The sequence below is a fragment of the Schistocerca americana genome, chromosome 7, assembly GCF_021461395.2.
Source record: "Schistocerca americana isolate TAMUIC-IGC-003095 chromosome 7, iqSchAmer2.1, whole genome shotgun sequence".
Taxonomy (NCBI): domain Eukaryota; kingdom Metazoa; phylum Arthropoda; class Insecta; order Orthoptera; family Acrididae; genus Schistocerca; species Schistocerca americana.
In genome coordinates this window covers 145,814,218-145,833,619 of record NC_060125.1, presented here as the reverse complement: position 1 = coordinate 145,833,619, position 19,402 = coordinate 145,814,218, and the positions used below count along the sequence as shown (strand labels likewise).

The 19,402-nt window shown below is 43.2% G+C and overlaps 1 pseudogene; it reads left to right on the top strand.

Annotated features, from left to right (window-relative positions):
• LOC124622802 overlaps positions 1 to 19,402 on the top strand; it is a 60,086-nt pseudogene that overhangs the window by 22,689 nt on the left and 17,995 nt on the right.

The following is a 19,402-nucleotide window of genomic DNA, read 5'->3' as shown; positions in this document are numbered from 1 at the left end:
GCCGCTCGAACTGTCAACACAACTGGCACTGCTAAGAGTATCTTGCGACTTCCACATCGCTGGGAACGGGCTTTACACAAAGCTGGTGACTACTTTGAAGGTCAGCAAAACGTCGACACACGTATCTGTTTTGTACGAGCTGTAAATAAATAGCTGCCACTATTCAAGTTCCAACCCTCGTACACTTGTAGAAAATCATAACATCTCTGCGGCCAGTGTCGGCTCCGGAACACCCCTTATTTGTTGGAAACATCCATAGAAATACGAAGCACGCTTTTCGTAATGGTTAATACTGTTGCTGACGTCAGCTGCCATGAGAAAATTCGGAGAGTTCTATCTCTAGAGACAGCTTTGCAACACGTGTTGAATCAGCAAATACACTTAAACAACAAAACGTATGGCGAGGAGAATAATTGTAAATTCGTCTGATCTCAAAACTAGGAAAGCCACAACGGTATAGACATTACTCGTGTCGAAAGAATACGACGCGAACATGTAACCGTAGTGTAAGAAAATTCACCTAAGTATGGTCGAATGTAATGTGTGAAACATTTACGAAAATTCATTAATAGAGGGCAACTAAGCTGCCTATATTACTATTTGTATCGACTGACAGCAAGTAGATTCTGTACCAAGCGTAGAAAAAGAATGTTCAAATGTGTGTGAAATCTTATGGGACTTAACTGTTAAGGTCATCAGTCCCTAAGCTTACACACTACTTAACCTAAATTATCCTAATGACAAACACACACACACCCATGCCCGAGGGAGGACTCGAACCTCCGCCAGGACCAGCCGCACAGTCCATGACTGCAGCGCCCTAGACCGCTCGGCTAATCCCGCCCGCCAAGCCTAGAACACAGCGGCCTTAAAAAGCACTCGTGAGACTCATCGCTGTGGAAGAGTGCGTTGGTTTCACACCACCCAGCTACATGTTACCATCTCATCCTATACGAACTGAGTGATCAGCAGCGTTTGACAGCAGAGACTCCTCCGTCCTCAGCGCAACGAAACACAAGACAGGTATCTACACAAACGCAAGCTCCAAGCAGTCAATCACAGCGGGCAGCGATCTCTTTCGCCCGAACTCCCGAAAATCGAAAACTGACTTCCTGGGTACCTCACAGCCTGAGCTCAGAGATAACTAAAGCGTTCCTAATTTCGCATCTTTGCAGTAACTCTGCAATGAATAGTATGCCAAAATGTGAGAACTGTAAAGTAGTAAAACTGAATACTGAAACTTGCAAATTTAACAGCCAATTGTCGAGTGAGTGGATGCAATAAATTCTGAATATGTATCTTCCTTAATGTTTCAGATGAGCCGGTCGGAGTGGCCGAGCGGTTCTAGGCGCTACAGTCTGGAACCGCGCGACGCTACTGTCGCAGGTTCGAATCCTGCCTCGGGCATGGATGTGTGTGATGTCCTTAGGTTGGTTAGGTTTAAGTAGTGCTAAGTTCTAGGGGACTGATGACCTCAGAAGTTAAGTCCCATAGTGCTCAGAGCCATTTGAACCATTTTTTTTGTTTCAGACGACCAGAATATTGAAGCTGGCTACGTTACACTTGGAAACCCTACGGGCCCTTCCAGACTGCGCTCTGACTCTGGATTTATCGCAGATGGCCCTTCATTATTTGCGCCAAAAATTGCTCACCGTCTCCAACGTGGAGCATCGTATTGCCCCACAATAGAAATCACATCTGAGGATGTTACGGTTCAGCGCACTTGTGTCAATCATTCACGTAGCCATATCTATGGAGGACCCGAGCAGTACAACCAGAACTGGCACACAGAGCACAACGTGTTCAGCAATTACTCGTACGTCAGCAAACAGCAAGACAATATGGGCGTGGCCGAGCGTTACTGGCTGTTCTCCGATGGCCGATACGTTTACGTTCCTCCATATGTGCCGCTTTTTATCGAACAAAATACAATTAAATCGAAGGATTAATTATGTTTCATTGCGGAGAACAGGCAACCATACCTGGTCAATCGGACGGGAGTTACTTTGAGGTATACTGACTGCCACTTTGATAATGCGAGAGAAGCACACGAGAATGCCATCGCAGAATACTTCGACAAACCCTTAGACATTCCAGACGAGCGCATGACCACGCATCCCGTATGGTCTACGTCGGCGCGTTACAAGAGAGATATCAACGACGCAAAAGTGAGGCAGTTTGCCAGCGAGGTAGTCGAACACGGCTTCAGCAACAGCCAGATTGAGATTGATGGCAAGTGGGAGACTTGTTACGGAAGCCTCACGTTCGACTCCAACAAGTTCCCTGATGTCAGAGCGCTCGTAGACGACCTGCACTCGATGGGGTTCCGTGTGACGCTGTGGGTGCACCCGTTCATCAACTCTGACTGTGAACCGCATTACTCGAGGGCGCTGGAGAGGGGCTGGTTCGTCACCAACACCGAGGGCAGCACCATCACCAGCTGGCGGAACGGCCGAGGCGGCATCATCGACTTCACCAACGCCACGACTGCAAGCGAATGGTCGAGCCAGCTGTGAGTAAGTAGCGCCGATGCGAGCTTTTGGTTTCTGTGCCCTACTGGCTTCCTATCTTACCTTTTCCAGAGGTTGGTGGAATGTTTTTAGTTTGTCATAAAGGTGCTATGTATGGCAGTAAACTGCTTGTTTTCTCGCTATGCATGTGATACAGTATTTTATCTGCCGCAGTGTGCGACTAATGAACAAAGTAAGAGCATATGGACTATCAAACCAACTGTGTGATTGGATTGAAGAGTTCCTAGATAACAGAACGCAGCATGTCATTCTCAATGGAGAGAAGTCTTCCGAAGTAAGAGTGATTTCAGGTGTGCCGCAGGGGAGTGTCGTAGGACCGTTGCTATTCACAGTACACATAAATGACTTTGTGGATGACATCGGAAGTTCACTGAGGCTTTTCGCGGATGATGCTGTGGTATATCGAGAAGTTGTAACAATGGAAAATTGTACTGAAATGCAGGAGGATCTGCAGCGAATTGACGCTTGGTGCAGGGAATGGCAATTGAATCTCAATGTAGACAGGTGTAATGTGCTGCGAATACATAAAAAGAAAGATCCTTTACCATTTAGCTACAATATAGCAGGTCAGCAACTGGAAGCAGTTAATTCCATAAATTGTCTGGGAGTAGGTATTAGGAGTGATTTAAAGTGGAATGATGATATAAAGTTGACAGTCGGTAAAGCGGATGCCAGACTGAGTGAGATTCATTGGAAGAATCCTAAGGAAATGCAATCCGAAAACAAAGGAAGTAGGTTACAGTACACTTGTTCGTCCACTGCTTGAATATTGTTCACCAGTGTGGGATCCGTACCAGATAGGGTTGACAGAAGAGATCCAACGGAGAGCAACGCGCTTCGTTACAGGATCATTTAGTAATCGAGAAAGCGTTACGGAGATGGTAGATAGACTCCAGTGGAAAACTCTGCAAGAGAGACGCTCAGTAGCTCGGTACGGGCTTTTGTTGAAGTTTCGAGAACATACCTTCACCGCTGTGAAACGGAACGAGCGTGTAAAGACTTGTAGTAGCGTACGTGAATAGTCGACTTCGGCTTGCACGAAGAATTTTAGGAAGTTGAGTACTGAAATAATTATGAAAAATCCGCCTCGATTGCACAAACTACCTGGTGTTTACCTAGGTTCCAGCGTGGGTAACCACGCCTTCTTCAGAACAAATATAAAACAGCTTGCTCAAATGGTTCAAATGGCTCTGAGCACTATGGGACTTAACTTCTGTGGTCATCAGTCCCCTAGGACTTAGAACTACTTAAACCTAACTAACCTAAGGACATCACACACGTCCATGCCCGAGGCAGGATTCGAACCTGCGACCGTAGCAGTCGCGCGGTTCCGGACTGAGGGCCTGAACCGCTAGACCACCGCGGCCGGCTAAAACAGCTTGCCTAAATAGGCATAGTCAAAGGCTAAAATCAACATCTACAGCGGCAAGACCCCATAAAATTTTTTACAAATGCACGTTACATATGTACCAAGTCAATAATGTTACTTATCTCAGTCCTGTGTGTGCTGCCTCGCCGCAGCCAACGTACGATGGTCACAGGCTCTCCACCGAACAAAGGCACCGCAGGCTGCTAACATGAGCGGCTAACGAAATCACTGCGCATGCGCGCGGCCAGGAAACGCTCTTCTTATGCATGAGAGAGGGATTACAAAGTTAACACGGATCGGGACCTAACTGACTGCCAAAAGTTGTCGCACAAATAGCAAATTGAGCAAATGACAAAAGCAATGATGAGGGAATTAAAACGTATTTAATAGCAACGCACGACAAACTTTATGCACGGGTGGTAAATCAGCCCCAAGCTAATATGGAAGCCCTAGAATTAAGTACAAATTACAACTAAACTGAAAAGATAGCTATGCTAAGGACGTTATTGTTAACGGATAAAACCGCACTAATAGTATCTGCAGCAGAAACAACCATGGTCGCTACATCGCCATAATACTAAGCGGCCGACCAGGCCGTAATCAGAAGACGTTAGAGATTTATAACATCTTGGTTGGCTTCTATGTAATTATAAGATCATGGAGCCAAGGTATGCTATAAATGTTTAACGTCTTTTGATTACGGCCTGGTCGGACGCTTAGTATTATGGCGATGTAGCGACCAAGGTTGTTTCTCCTGCAGATAGTATTAGTGAGGTTTTATACGATAACAACAACGTCCTTAGCTTGGGAATGATTTACAACCCGTGCATAAAGTTTGTCGTGCGTTGCTATTAAATTTGTTTTAATTCCCGCATCATCGCTTTTGTCATTTGCTCACTTCGCTATTTGTGCGACAACTTTTGGCAGTCAGTTAGGTCCCGATCCGTGTTAACTTTGTAATCCCGCTCTCATGCATAAGAAGAGCGTTTCCTGGCCGCGCGCATGCGCAGTGATTTCGTTAGCCGCTCGTGTTAGCAGCCTGCGGTGCCTCTGTTCGGTGGAGAGCCTGTGACCATCGTACGTTGGCTGGGACGACGCAACACACACAGTGAGATAAGTAATATTATTGACTTGGTACATACGTACCGTGTATTTGTAAAAACTTTTATGGGGTCTTGCCGCTGTAGGTGTTGATTTTAGCCTTTGACTATGCCTATTTAGGCAAGCTGTTTTGTATTTGTTATGAAGAAGGCGTGGTTACCCACGCTGAAACTTAGGTAAATACCAGGTAATCTACGCAATCGAGGCGGATTTTTCATAATTATTTCGATACTTACGATTGCTGACCCGCTACAATACTGAAAGTTCTTAAGATGAGTACTACTCGAGTGTTTGTGATCAGTGGCAGTTCGGATGGAAGATATCGAATGATCTTGGAGGAGGGCTGCCAGATTAGATACCGATAGGTTCGAACGACATGCAAGATCATTATTGAGACCATCTGGACAACCAGCATTTGAATCTGACTGCGGAACGATTCTGCTACCACCAACATACATTTCGCATAAGAACCCCATAGATAAGATAAGAGAAGTTAGGGTCTGTGCAGAGGCATATAGACAGTCGTGTTTGCCGCGTTCTGGTCGCGGGTGGAACAGGAAAGGAAATGTATACCAGTGTTACAGGGTGCCGTCCGCCAGGCACCACACGGCGCCTTGCGGGGTGTATAGAAGCTGATTCAAATCTGATGAAAATATATGTAATATCCACTTCATTTAAGGTAGATAAGTCATGGATGACAGGTGGGTGAAATACCCTCAGACTTCAAGAAGAGTATTATAATTCCAATCCCAAAGAAAGCAGGTGTTGACAGATGTGAAAATTACCGAACTATCAGTTTAATAAGTCACAGCTGCAAAGTACTAACGCGAATTATTTACAGACGAATGGAAAAACTGTTAGAAGCCGACCTCGGGGAAGATCAGTTTGGATTCCGTAGAAATGTTGGAACACGTGAGGCAATACTGACCTTACGACTTATCTTAGAAGAAAGATTAAGGAAAGGCAAACCTACGTTTCTAGCATTTGTAGACTTAAAGAAAGCTTTTGACAATGTTGACTGGAATACTCTCTTTAAAATTATGAAGGTGGCAGGTATAAAATACAGGGAGCGAAAGGCTATTTACAATTTGTACAGAGACCAGATAGCAGTTATAAGAGTCGAGGGAGATGAAAGGGAAGCAGTGGTTGGGAAGGGAATGAGACAGGGCTGTAGCCTATCCCCGATGTTATTCAATCTGTATATTGAGCAAGCAGTAAAGGAAACAAAAGAAAAATCCGGAGTAGGAATTAAAATCCAGGGAGATGAAATAAAAACTTTGAGGTTCGCCGATGACATTGTAATTCTGTCAGAGAGAGCAAAGGACCTGGAAGAGCAGCTGAACGGAATGGACAGTGTCTTGAAAGGAGGATATAAGATGAACATCAACAAAAGCAAAACGAGGATAATGGAATGTAGTCGAATTAAGTCGGGTGATGCTGCGGGAATTAGATTAGGAAATGAGACACTTAAAGTACTAAATGAGTTTTGCTGTTGGGGAGCAAAATAACTGATGATGGTCGAAGTAGAGAGGATATAAAATGTAGACCGTCAATGGCAAGGAAAGCGTTTCTGAAGAAGAGAAATTTGTTGACATCGAGTACAGATTTAAGTGACAGGAAGTCGTTTCTGAAAGTATTTGTATCGAGTGTAGCCATGTATGAAAGTGAAACGTGGACGATAAGTTGTTTAGACAAGAAGAGAACAGAAGCTTTCGAAATCTGGTGCTACAGAAGAATGCTGAAGATTAGATGGGTAGATCACATAACTAATGAGGGGCTATTGAACAGAATTGGAGAGAAGAGAAATTTCTGGCACAACTTGACTAGGAGAAGGGATCGGTTGGGGGGGCATATTCTGAGACATCAAGCGATCACCAATTTAGTATTGGAGGGCAGCGTGGAGGGTAAAAATCGTAGAGGGAGATCAGGAGATGAATACACTAAACAGATTCAGAAGGATGTAGATTACAATAGGGACTGAGAGATGAAGAAGCTTGCACAGGATAGAGTAGCATAGAGAGCTGTATCAAACCAGTCTCAAGACTGAAGATCGCACACACACACACACACACACACACACACACACACTGAACCCTAGTGACGCCAAATATGACCATTGTCAGACGTATCGATAGTGAAAGACTACGATCTAGCAAGCGAGGTAACATTGACTCTGTCTCTCTGTGTTTTGACAGGGGCGGGGGGGGGGGGGGGGGGGGGGGGAGCAGGATTCCGAGCACAGTTTAAACCAAAACCTCCATCCCTGTTTACAAGGACGCTCGCTAATTTAATCTCAACATCCTCATTAACCCTTTGTGCGTCGCATGTTGAAAAAAAATTGGGGCAAATTTTTTTGTGATGAATATTTACTGTATATGTTGCACGTACACCATAGCCATTGCAAAACTTCTTTTGAAGCTATTGGTTAATAAATAAAATAATGATTCCAAATGGCATCATTAGAAATTACATAATAATTACTCAAAAAAATGCATACATAACTGTATTGTAAACTTACCGTATTTCTTTCCCTTGACCTTGAGGAACTACGTAAAGTTGGTTCCATAATCTATCCTGTGCAAGCTTCTTCATCTCCCAGTACCTACTGCAACCTACATCCTTCTGAATCTGCTTAGTGTATTCATCCCTTGGTCTCCCTCCACGATTTTTACCCTCCACGCTGCCCTCCAATGCTAAATTTGTGATCCCTTGATGCCTCAGGACATGTCCTACCAACCGATCCCTTCTTCTAGTCAAGTTGTGCCACAAACTTCTCTTCTCCCCAATCCTATTCAACACCTCCTCATTAGTTACGTGATCTACCCATCTAATCTTCAACATTCTTCTGTAGCACCACGTTTCGAAAGCTTCCATTCTCTTCTTGTCCAAACTATTTATTGTCCATGTTTCACTTCCATACATGGCTACACTCCATACAAATACTTTCAGAAACGACCTCCTGACACTTAAATCTATACTCGATGTTAACAAATTTCTCTTCTTCAGAAACGCTTTCCTTGCCATTGCCAGTCTACATTTTATATCCTCTCTACTTCGACCATCATCAGTTATTTTGCTCCCCAAATAACAAAACTCCTTTACTACTTTAAGTGTATCATTTCCTAATCTAATTCCCGCAGCATCACCCGACTTAATTCGACTACATTCCATTATCCTCGTTTTGCATTTGTTGATGTTCATCTTATATCCTCCTTTCAAGACACTGTCCATTCCGTTCAACTGCTCTTCCAAGTCCTTTCCTGTCTCTGACAGAATTACAATGTCATCGGCGAACCTCAAAGCTTTTATTTCATCTCCCTGGATTTTAATACCTACTCCAAATTTTTCTTTTGTTTCTTTTACTGCTTGCTCAATATACAGATTGAATAACATCGGGGACAGGCTACAACCCTGTCTCCCCTCCCAACCACTGCTTCCCTTTCATGCCCTTCGACTCTTATAACTGCCATCTGGTTTCTGTACAAATTGTAAATAGCTTTTCGCTCCCTATATTTTACCCCTGCCACCTTCATAATTTGAAAGAGAGAATTCCAGTCAACATTGTCAAAAGCTTTCTCTAAGTCTACAAATGCTAGAAACGTAGGTTTGCCTTTCCTTAATCTTTCTTCTAAGATAAGTCGTAAGGTCAATATTGCCTCACGCGTTCCAACATTTCTACGGAATCCAAACTGATCTTCCCCGAGGTCGGCTTCTAACAGTTTTTCCATTCGTCTGTAAATAATTCGCGTTAGTATTTTGCAGCTGTGACTTATTAAACTGATAGTTTGGTAATTTTCACATCTGTCAACACCTGCTTTCTTTGGGATTGGAATTATAATATTCTTCTTGAAGTCTGGGGGTATTTCGCCTGTCTCGTACATCTTGTTCACCAGATGGTAGAGTTTTGTCAGGACTGGCTCTCCCAAGGCCGTCAGTAGTTCTAATGGAATATTGTCTACTCCCGGGGCCTTGTTTCGACTCATGTCTATCAGTGCTCTGTTAAACTCTTCACGCAGTATCGTATCTCCCATTTCATCTTCATCTACATCCTCTTCCATTTCCATAATATTGTCCTCAAGTACATCGCCCTTGTATAGACCCTCTATATACTCCTTCCACCTTTCTGCTTTCCCCTCTTTGCTTAGAACTGGTTTTCCATCTGAGCTCTTGATATTCGTACACGTGGTTCTCTTTTCTCCAAAGGTCTCTTTAATTTTCCTGTAGGCAGTATCTATCTTACCCCTAGTGAGATAAGCCTCTACATCCTTACTTTTGTCCTCTATTCATGCCTGCTTAGCCATTTTGGATTTCCTGTCGATCTCATTTTTGAGAGGTTTGTATTCCTTTTTGCCTGCTTCATTTACTGCATTTTTATATTTTCTCCTTTCATCAATTAAATTCAATATTTCTTCTGTTACCCAAGGATTTCTACTAGCCCTTGTCTTTTTACCTACTTGATCCTCTGCTGCCTTCTCTACTTCATCCCTCAGGGCTACCCATTCGTCTTCTACTGTATTTATTTCCCCCATTCCTGTCAATTGTTCCCTTATGCTGTCCCTGAAACTCTGTACAACCTCTGGTTTAGTCAGTTTTTCCAGGTCCCATCTCCTTAAATTCCCACCTTTTTGCAATTTCTTCAGTTTTAATCTACAGTTGATAACCACTGGATTGTCGTCCACATCTGCCCCTGGAAATGTCCTACAATTTAAAACCTTTTTCCTAAATCTCTGTCTTACCATTATATAATCTATCTGATACCTTTTAGTATCTCCAGGATTCTTCCATGTATACAACCTTCTTTTATGATTCTTGAACTAAGTGTTAGCTATGGTAATTTCACTATACACAGAATAAAACTAAACACAACAGTTATTGTTCATTCACAAATGCAGTAGCACGACTCACGACACTTCTCTGTTCTGCACTTCAAACAAATGGTGAGTCACGAAAGGAAACGAAACTGTTGGCCAAACTTGGTACTACGTGAAGCGATGCCAAACGGTATCATTGAAGCATTGGGAAGCTAAAAAAAGCCAGGAATACTTAATGATGCCATTTGGAATCGCAGATGCAGAAAGGGTTAATAACACTGTCCCAATAGTTGGGCGTAGATGCCAATATCTCGGTATCGTTATATAACATAGAGTGACCAGTATCCAAACAATGTTCAGCAATAGCAGATCTACTTGGCTGCTGTAATCGTGTGTGCCGTTTATTGTCAGTTTATCGGTTCTTCACGGTCCTGATAGTCTGACCAATGTATTCCATGCCACAGCTATCAGGAATGCGATATACATCCGCCTTACGCAAACCAAGATTTTCCTTAACAGAACCTAAAAGCACTCTAATTTTAGATGGAGATCGGAAAACACATTTGACATCGTATTTCCGCATAATACCACCGATCTTGTTGGAAGTTCTTCCTACGTAAGGCAAAGAGGCAGTAGACGCAGGTGTCGATTCAGTATTATCATCACTCAGCCAATGCATACTTGGTCGACAGCGCAACGCATGTTCAGTCAGTCTTTCACTATAACCATTTCGACGAAATATAGCTTCAAGAGTGGCCAGCTCAGCTGTCCCCCTTCACGCTGAGCCGGATGGTGACAACCGTCAGCCTGTAAATACAAGTTAATGTGAGTACGTTTCCAGTAAACTGCATGTCCCAATGATCCATCAACCTTCCTCCATACCAAAACGTCAAGAAAGGGAAGGCAACCATCCATTTATGCCTCTACCGTAAAACGAATGTTCGGGTGGATCGAGTTTAGATATCCTAAAAAGGCAGTCAAATTCTCCCTACCGTGAGGCCAAAGAACAAAGGTATCATCAACATATCTGAAGAAATAAGATGGTTTCAAAGGCGCCGACTCCAATGCACGTTCCTCGAAGTCTTCCATAAACAAATTTGCAGTCACAGGAGACAACGGACTATCCATCGCAAATCCATCTGTCTGCTCGTAATACTGGTCACTGTATAAAAAATGAGCAAATATCAACACATTCCAAAAGAGATTAGTTATTTGAACACCAAACCTAACCTCAATTAACCGCAAAGAATCAGACAGAGCAACACGAGTGAAGAGATAGAGACCACATCAAAACTTACTAAAAAATCAGAGTCATTCAACTACATCCCCTCCAAACGACGGCAGAAATCAGCTGAGTTCCTGATATGATGTTCGCAAAGACCACAAGTTGCATTTCGTTTTATGTACTGATTTACCCGCTCAGTATCCTGATACACTGTCTCTACTTATCCACCTGCTGCTTGGACATCGGCATCTATTCGTTAACTATCGGTGTCAGCTTTGATATGTTGTCAAATCTGATGAAAACAACCCTGACACTGGGCTGTTCGTAGTAGCACACGCTCTGTCCTTCTTTCCTATTTATAACGAATCCCTCCCGCGTGCGGCCATCCTGATTTAGGTTTTCCGTGATTTCCCTAAATCGCTTCAGGCAAATGCCATGTGGTTCCTGTGAAAGGACACGGCCGACTTCCTTCCCCATCCTTCCCTAGTCCGATGAGACCGATAACCTCGCAGTTTGGTCTCCTCCTCCAAATCAACCCAACCCATAACGAATCCTACTCCCGTTATGCCATTTTCTGATTTTGTCGATGTTTATCTACATTCGTCTGATCGGAAATCCTTATATTCTTTCCATTTTAAGTCACTGACCCCCTCTATATCTACATCTAACCTTTGCATCCCCCTCTTCATATCTTGTTTCTAATTCAGTTTCAACTTCTGACATTCCATGTAGCCGCTCGACGAATGTTATGCATCTGTTGGTTATGCCATTTTTTCTCATGGTCACCACCGAATTGGCAGCCCCTTATGGAGATCGGAGTGGGGGAGTAATCCATAATTTTTTGCCATTGGAGATAGCATAATGACACTTTTTAATTACACGCCACAGTGACCTGTGCCTTTAATCTATTGGTTTCCATTCCCTTCTGCATCCTCATGCAACTGATTCTCCCACTTTTTAGTGGCAGTTTCTCACTACAAGAGCAAGGGTGTGTTCTGAACATCTGTCCTGTCCTCCTCCCTCTTTGACAAGGCCGTTGGCAGAACGAGGGTGACTTCTTATACGAAAACTATTTTGGTCGCCATTGATGATGAATTTCATTCAAAATTGAAGCAGTGGCTGGCTGCGAACACAAGAACCACATTGTTCTGATTAGTATGCGGTTATCACCTGAATTTGGTTCAAAATGGTTCAAATGGCTCTGAGCACTATGGGACTCAACTGCTGTGGTCATAAGTCCCCTAGAACTTAGAACTACTTAAACCTAACTAACCTAAGGACAGCACACAACACCCAGCCATCACGAGGCAGAGAAAATCCCTGACCCCGCCGGGAATCGAACCCGGAACCCGGGCGTGGGAAGCGAGAACGCTACCGCACGACCACGAGATGCGGGCACCTGAATTTGGTGCAGTTGCTGCAGACGCTACATGCTGCTAATTAACTGACGTAAAAAGTATGATTATCGTGTTCCGAAGAGTGACAGGGAGCAAATCCCATAAGGGAATTGTTCAGCAGAAATGAGGAAGGTGAGATGGCTATTTTGAATCATTAATCACAGTAATTAAAGTAACAATTTTGGTTAATAAAGTATCTTAGGTTCAAAGCATCTGAGGGTCATTTTGTTTATACACTGAAGCGCGAAAGAAACTGATATAGGCGTGCGTATTCAAACACAGAAATTTGTAAACAGGCAAAATATGGCGCTGCGGTCGGCAACGCCTATATAAGGCAAAAAGTGCCTACCGCAGTTGTCAGATCGGTTGCTGCTGCTACAATGGTAGGTTATCAAGATTTAAGTGAGTTTTAACATGGTTTTATAGTCGACGCACGAACGATGGGACACAGCATCTCCGAGGTAGCGATGAACTGAAGATTTTTCCATGCGATCATTTCACGAGTGTACCGTGAATATCAGAATCCCGTAAAACATCAAATCTCCGACATCACTGTGGCCGGGAAAAGATCCTGCCAGAACGGGACCTATGACGATTGAAAAGAATCGTTCAACGTGACAGAAGTACAAACCCTTCCGCAAATCGCTGCAGATTTCAGTGCTGGGCCATCAGCAAGTGTGTACATGCGAAACACTCAACGAAACATCATCGATATGGGAGCCGAAGGCCTACTCGTGTACACTTGATAACTGCATGACACCAAGATATACGCCTAGCCTGGGCCCATCAACACCGACATTGGACTGTTGATGACTGGAAAGAGATTGCCTGGTGAGACGAGTCTCGTTTCAGACTGAATCGAGCAGATGGACATGTACGGGTACGGAGACAACCTCATGAATCCTTGGACCTTGCATTTCAGCAGTTGACTGTTCAAGCTAGTGGAGGTTCTGTAACGACGTGGAAAGGGTGCAGATGGAGTGATAAGGAACCCCTGATACATCTACATACGACTCTGACAGGCGACACGTATATAAGAATGCTGACGATCACCTGCATCCATTAATACCCATTGTGCATTCCGACAGACTTGGACAATTCCAGCAGGACAATGCGACATCCCATACATCCAGAATTGCTACACAATGGCTCCAGGAATACTCTTCTGCGCTTAAACACTTCCGCTGGCCACCAAACTCTCCATATAGGAACATTATTGAGCATACCTGCGATGCCTTGCAACGTACTTTTCACAAGAGGTCCCCACCGCCTCGTACGGTTCTATGGACAGCCCTACAGGATCCATCAATTCTCTCGACCACTACTTCAGACATTAGTCCATGCCACGTCGTATTGCGGCACTTCTGCGTGCTAGCGGGAGCCATACACGATGTTAGGCAGTTGTACAAGTTTCTTTGGCTCTTCTAGGTAAAACTAGCACAATGGAATACGCTTTTACTACGTACACAATCTATAGTGCACATTGAAGAACTCGACCTTGCACTATCAATGCGTTAAAACAATGACGTCACTGTTAGTGCACGTAAAAGCAGTCTTACCCCGTAACTTTACCGTTGGCTTGTGAATAATGGCGGGATATCCAACCCCCGCTAAATAAACATGTGAAAAATTTCCCGCCACTTAGGATAGGACTGCCAATAACATTATCAGCAAAAGTGATACCCAAGTTAAATGTTTAAACAACAGCCACCACTGCTGGGCCAGTACAGGAGTAAATGCAACGTCTATATTTAAACAAACACCACACTGTGCAGTTGTCCCTCTAAAGATCGTCATGCAGCTTCACGCCATATGCCAGTCCTGTCACGACGTACTCCTTCCGGTCTCTTCTATGAGTGTGTTGGTCACACGGCAGCTGTCAGTCCTTCACTGTACTACTGCTGTAAAGAATGCACATGTTCAGGGCGCGTGTGTAAACCCTAATTACAGTATTTCGAATGGGCAGATCAGTGGCTCGCTGCCTTCCAGTAGCGATGTAGGCCGCGAGCTGTCGCAAGCTTCAGCAGTCCTAAAACGTACGCTAATTTCCCAAGAACAGTACATACATATCCATGCAAAACTGTGTTCAGTTATTAAACTAATTCCAGCAGGGTAGGTGTGCGAATTATCTTCCCTCCTTGTTAATGGTGCCACCTGCATTCGGCGCACATTACCCAATAGAAATATCTGGAGACATCCACCATGCCACCCTCCCTGCGACAGTCGCAACTCTTGCTCCAGCGTGTGCGTGCCTGTTCAGGTGGATAAACAGACATTTCTACTTACTCGCACATCACCGTCACAATCAATGGTCTTCTGTTTCGAGTCATCACGCAACCCACAGCTCAGTGGAGGGGCCAGTAAGCGCCACCAATCTCAATACACACTACTGGCCATTAAAATTGCTACACTAAGAAGGAATGCAGATGATAAACGGGTATCCATTGGACAAATATATTATGCTAGAACTGACATGTGATTACATTTTCACGCAATTTCGGTGCATAGATCCTGAGAAATCAGTACCCAGAACAACCACCTCTGGCCGTAATAACGGCTTTGATACGCCTGGGCATTGAGTCAAACAGAGCTTGGATGGCGTGTACAGGTACAGCTGCCCATGCAGCTTCAACACGATACCACAGTTCCTCAAGAGTAGTGACTGGGGTATTGTGACGAGCCAGTTGCTCTGCCACCATTGACCAGACGTTGTCAATTGGTGAGAGATCTGGAGAATGTGCTGGCCAGGGCAGCAGTCGAACATTTTCTGTATCCAGAAAGGCCCCTACAGGAGCTGCAACATGCAGTCGTGCATTATCCTGCTGAAATGTAAGGTTTTGCAGGGATCGAATGAGGGGTAGAGCCTCGGATCGTAACACATCTGAAATGTTACGTCCACTGTTCGAAGTGCCGTCAATGCGAACAAGAAGTGACCGAAACGTGTAACCAATGGCACCCTATACCATCACGCTGGGTCATACGCCAGTATGGCGATGACGAATACACGCTTCCAATGTGCGTTCACCACGGTGTCGCCAAACACGGATGCGACCATCATGGTGCTGTAAACAGAACCTGGATTCATCCGAAAAAATGACGTTCTGCCATTGGTGCACCCAGGTTCGTTGTTGAGTACACCATCGCAGGCGCTCCTGTCTGTGATGCAGCGTCAAGGGTAACCGCAGCCATGGTCTCCGAGCTGATAGTCCATGCTGCTGCAAACGTCGTCGAATTGTTCGTGCAGATGGTTGTTGTCTTGCAAACGTCCCCATCTGTTGACTCAGGGACCGAGACGTGGCTACACGTTACAGTCATACAACTGCGGTAGACTACAATCCGACCTTTATCAAAGTTGGAAACGGGATGGTACGCATTTCTCCTCCTTACACGAGGCATCACAACAACGTTTCACCAGGCAACGCAGGTCAACTGCTGTTTGTGTGTGAGAAATCGGTGGGGAAATTTTCCTCATGTCAGCACGTTGTAGGTGTCGTCACCGGCGCCAACCTCGTGTGAATGCTCTGAAAAGCTAATCATTTGCATATCACAGCATCTTCTTCCTGTCGGTTAAATTTCGCGTCTGTAGCACATCTTCGTAGTGTAGCAATTTTAATGGCCAATAGTGTACATACTCTAAGAATCTTTTATATAGCTTGTCTCTCAGGCGTTACAGATATTTCCAGGTATGAGACGCTATAAACTTATATTCAGAAAGATGTGTAAGCGATACATAATTAATGGGTGCAGTAGCAAGCCCCAGTTGATCATTGCTCTGGACGACTATTAATCCATATTTTCTATACTTCGCCATTAGCAAATGTCTCAAGAAAGCTACAGTATCCGTGAATTTAGTTTGTGGCACCAGTTGCTTAAATAACTGTATTGACAGCTAATTACCAAATACGTCGGAGAATATGTGGAGAATTGCACATCTTGTTATTTTACAGCTCTTAAAAAAAGCTTCATAAGCTGTTTCTGTTTCCACTCATGCCCAGATGCTGTAATTCCACAGGTCTTAACATACTGTTATTACATAGGAGAAGAAACCATCTGATCTTCTGTTACAGTATGACTGGAAACTGCAATTACGATAAAATACCTAAGAGTAACCAATTTAAAGTGGAATGTGCAAGTAAAGCAATAGCGGATGTAATTCATCAGCAAATGAATTGCGTTTCACAAAACACTTATGGCCGTTTTTTAAACATTGCCTGTTAGTCTGGGTCTCTTACCATGTCAGCTTAACAGAAAATGTAGACGAGACTGATGCGTTTTTTTCACGGGATTGTTTAGCTGGTACAAACAAACCATAATTGTAGACGCTATATGAGAGGTGGCAGGCACCAAGCAGTGATTTACTGTTGCATATCCATTATGAGGTGCCTAGATACTCTTGACCAGTTATAGGATATATTGTTAATTGAATGGCTGAATTGTGTGTCATGCATCAGATCTCATCTGATACTTAGCCGACAACGATACACCACCGGTGTGCTGTGATTTGTTCTGACGGAGTAACGCCTTTTCTCTGTGTTTCGTGTCACTGTTGACACCGACTAAAGGAAAATCAGGATAGTCAAATTTGGGACTTCGCTATCGGATAGACATTTAAAACTTATTTTGTTCTGAACATGAAACAAACTGACGCTTCCCATCGATACTGGGAGGCGCATTAGAGACGCGATGAGCAGTGGTCTGTAAGCTGACAACAGCTACTAATCGCCGGATAGTCCCGATAGTGTTAGCATTACGGTATTTAAAGAAGAGAAAGCTATTTCCCATATTTGGATATAATATGGGATTAATTAAAGCTAAAATATAACGCGAAACACAATTACGCTACAGTATAAGTGCAAGAAGATGTCCCACATTTATGTTTGAATAGAGACATAAAAAATGTTACGAAATCTAATTAACGCAACTATTTACAAAATAATTTATTCTTGATGCTTTGGGATAATAAATTATATATTTAACGAGCGGGAGGATGCCAAGCTAGCGTCTGTGTCGAGACCCAGGACCCTGGCTGTGTGCAACGCACTATCACAGCGACGTTATCTAGCCATCATTACTCGTTTAAATGCAGTACAGTCGACGCAAAACTGGTTTTTGTACGAGTCTTGCGATAGAGAAAATGTGTCACAATAATTAATATTAATAACCTCTCATTTCGGCAAATATCGCCAACGAGTAAGACACAAGTTACATGAAAAATTCTAAGAATTTGTGAACTTAAGATGGACATTCACGAAAAAGAAACAATATTTAAAAGATGCACCAAATACACAGTTTTGAAGATATGGCAATGACACCGTGTGCCATGCTTTACACAAAATTAATACATTTACTGTTAAGTTCCTTATATTATATATATTTAATTTTTTTATGAAATTTAAACATTTTATTTTGAAAAAATCATGTATGCACCATTGTCCCAGAAACTGTTTAAGAGATTTCAGCAAAATTTTTTGAGTTTGATATCTTTGCATGTAGTAAGTTTCTCTTAGCCGTTTTTTTAAATATATCTAATATGATAGTTTTGATAATTTTTAATTATAGTTCTGTAAGCATAATACAAAATTCGGGCAGAATTCCAAGCACTTTTCCACATACCACATCTTACACTCATAATTTCAAAATTTGCTCTTGAGACAACATTTATTGGGTTTGTAGTAATAAGCGTACAAAATTACATAATTATAGCCTTCATAGATTCTGAGAAAAAGGCACATACACTTTACAAAATAACTTTCAGGAAACGCAACTTAATATTCAACCTAATGTGTTTCCTTATGTCATCTCTACAGATGGTCTCTTGCCCTTCAAGGCCTCTCTTCTTGTTTCTTTTTTTCTGCATTCTGTCCTTTACCAGGTCTTCAGCTGACTTTTGAGCTGCAGAGGAGCACTGTAATCTTGAGCGAAATACTTACGTTACAACCCAGTCTCTCTAATGCCTCCATCCTCCCTAGGTTCCTGACCTTGTTGTTGTTGTGGTCTTCAGTGCAAAGACTGGTTTGATGCAGCTCTCCATGCTACTCTATCCTGTGCAAGCTTCTTCATCTCCCAGTACCTATTGCAATCTACATTCCTCTGAATCTGTTTAGTGTATTCATCTCTTGGTCTTCCTCTACGATTTTTACCCTCCACGCTGCCCTCCAATACTAAATTGGTGATCCCTTGATGCCTCAGAATATGCCCCACCAACCGATCCCTTCTCCTAGTCAAGTTGTGCCAGAAATTTCTCTTCTCTCCAATTCTGTTCAATACCTCCTCATTAGTTATGTGATCTACCCATCTAAAAAATGGCTCTGAGCACTATGGGACTTAACATCTGTGGTCATCAGTCCCCTAGAACTTAGAACTACTTAAACCTAACTAACCTAAGGACAGCACACAACACCCAGTCATCATCTACCCATCTAATCTTCAGCATTCTTCTGTAGCACCACATTTCGAAAGCTTCTATTCTCTTCTTGTCTACACTTTTTGTCGTCTACGTTTCACTTCCATACATGGCTGCACTCCATACAAATAATTTCAGAAACGACATCCTGACACTTACATCTGTACTCGATGTTAACAAATTACTCTTCATCAGAAACGCTTACCTTGCCATTGCCAGTCTACATATTATATCCTCTCTACTTGGACCATCATCAGTTATTTTGCTCCCCAAATAACAAAACTCATTTACTACTTCAAGCGTCTCATTTCCTAATCTGATACCCTCAGCACCACCTGATTTAATTCGACCACGTTCCATTATCCTCGTTTTGCTTTTGTTGATGTTCATCTTATATCCTCCTTTCAAGACACTATCCATTACGTTCAGCTGCTCTTCCATGTCCTTTGCTGTCTCTGACAGAATTACAATGTCATCGGCGAACCTCAAAGTTTTTATTTCCTCTCCCTGGATTTTAATTCCTACTCCGAATTTTTCTTTTGTTTCCGTTACTGCTTGCTCAATA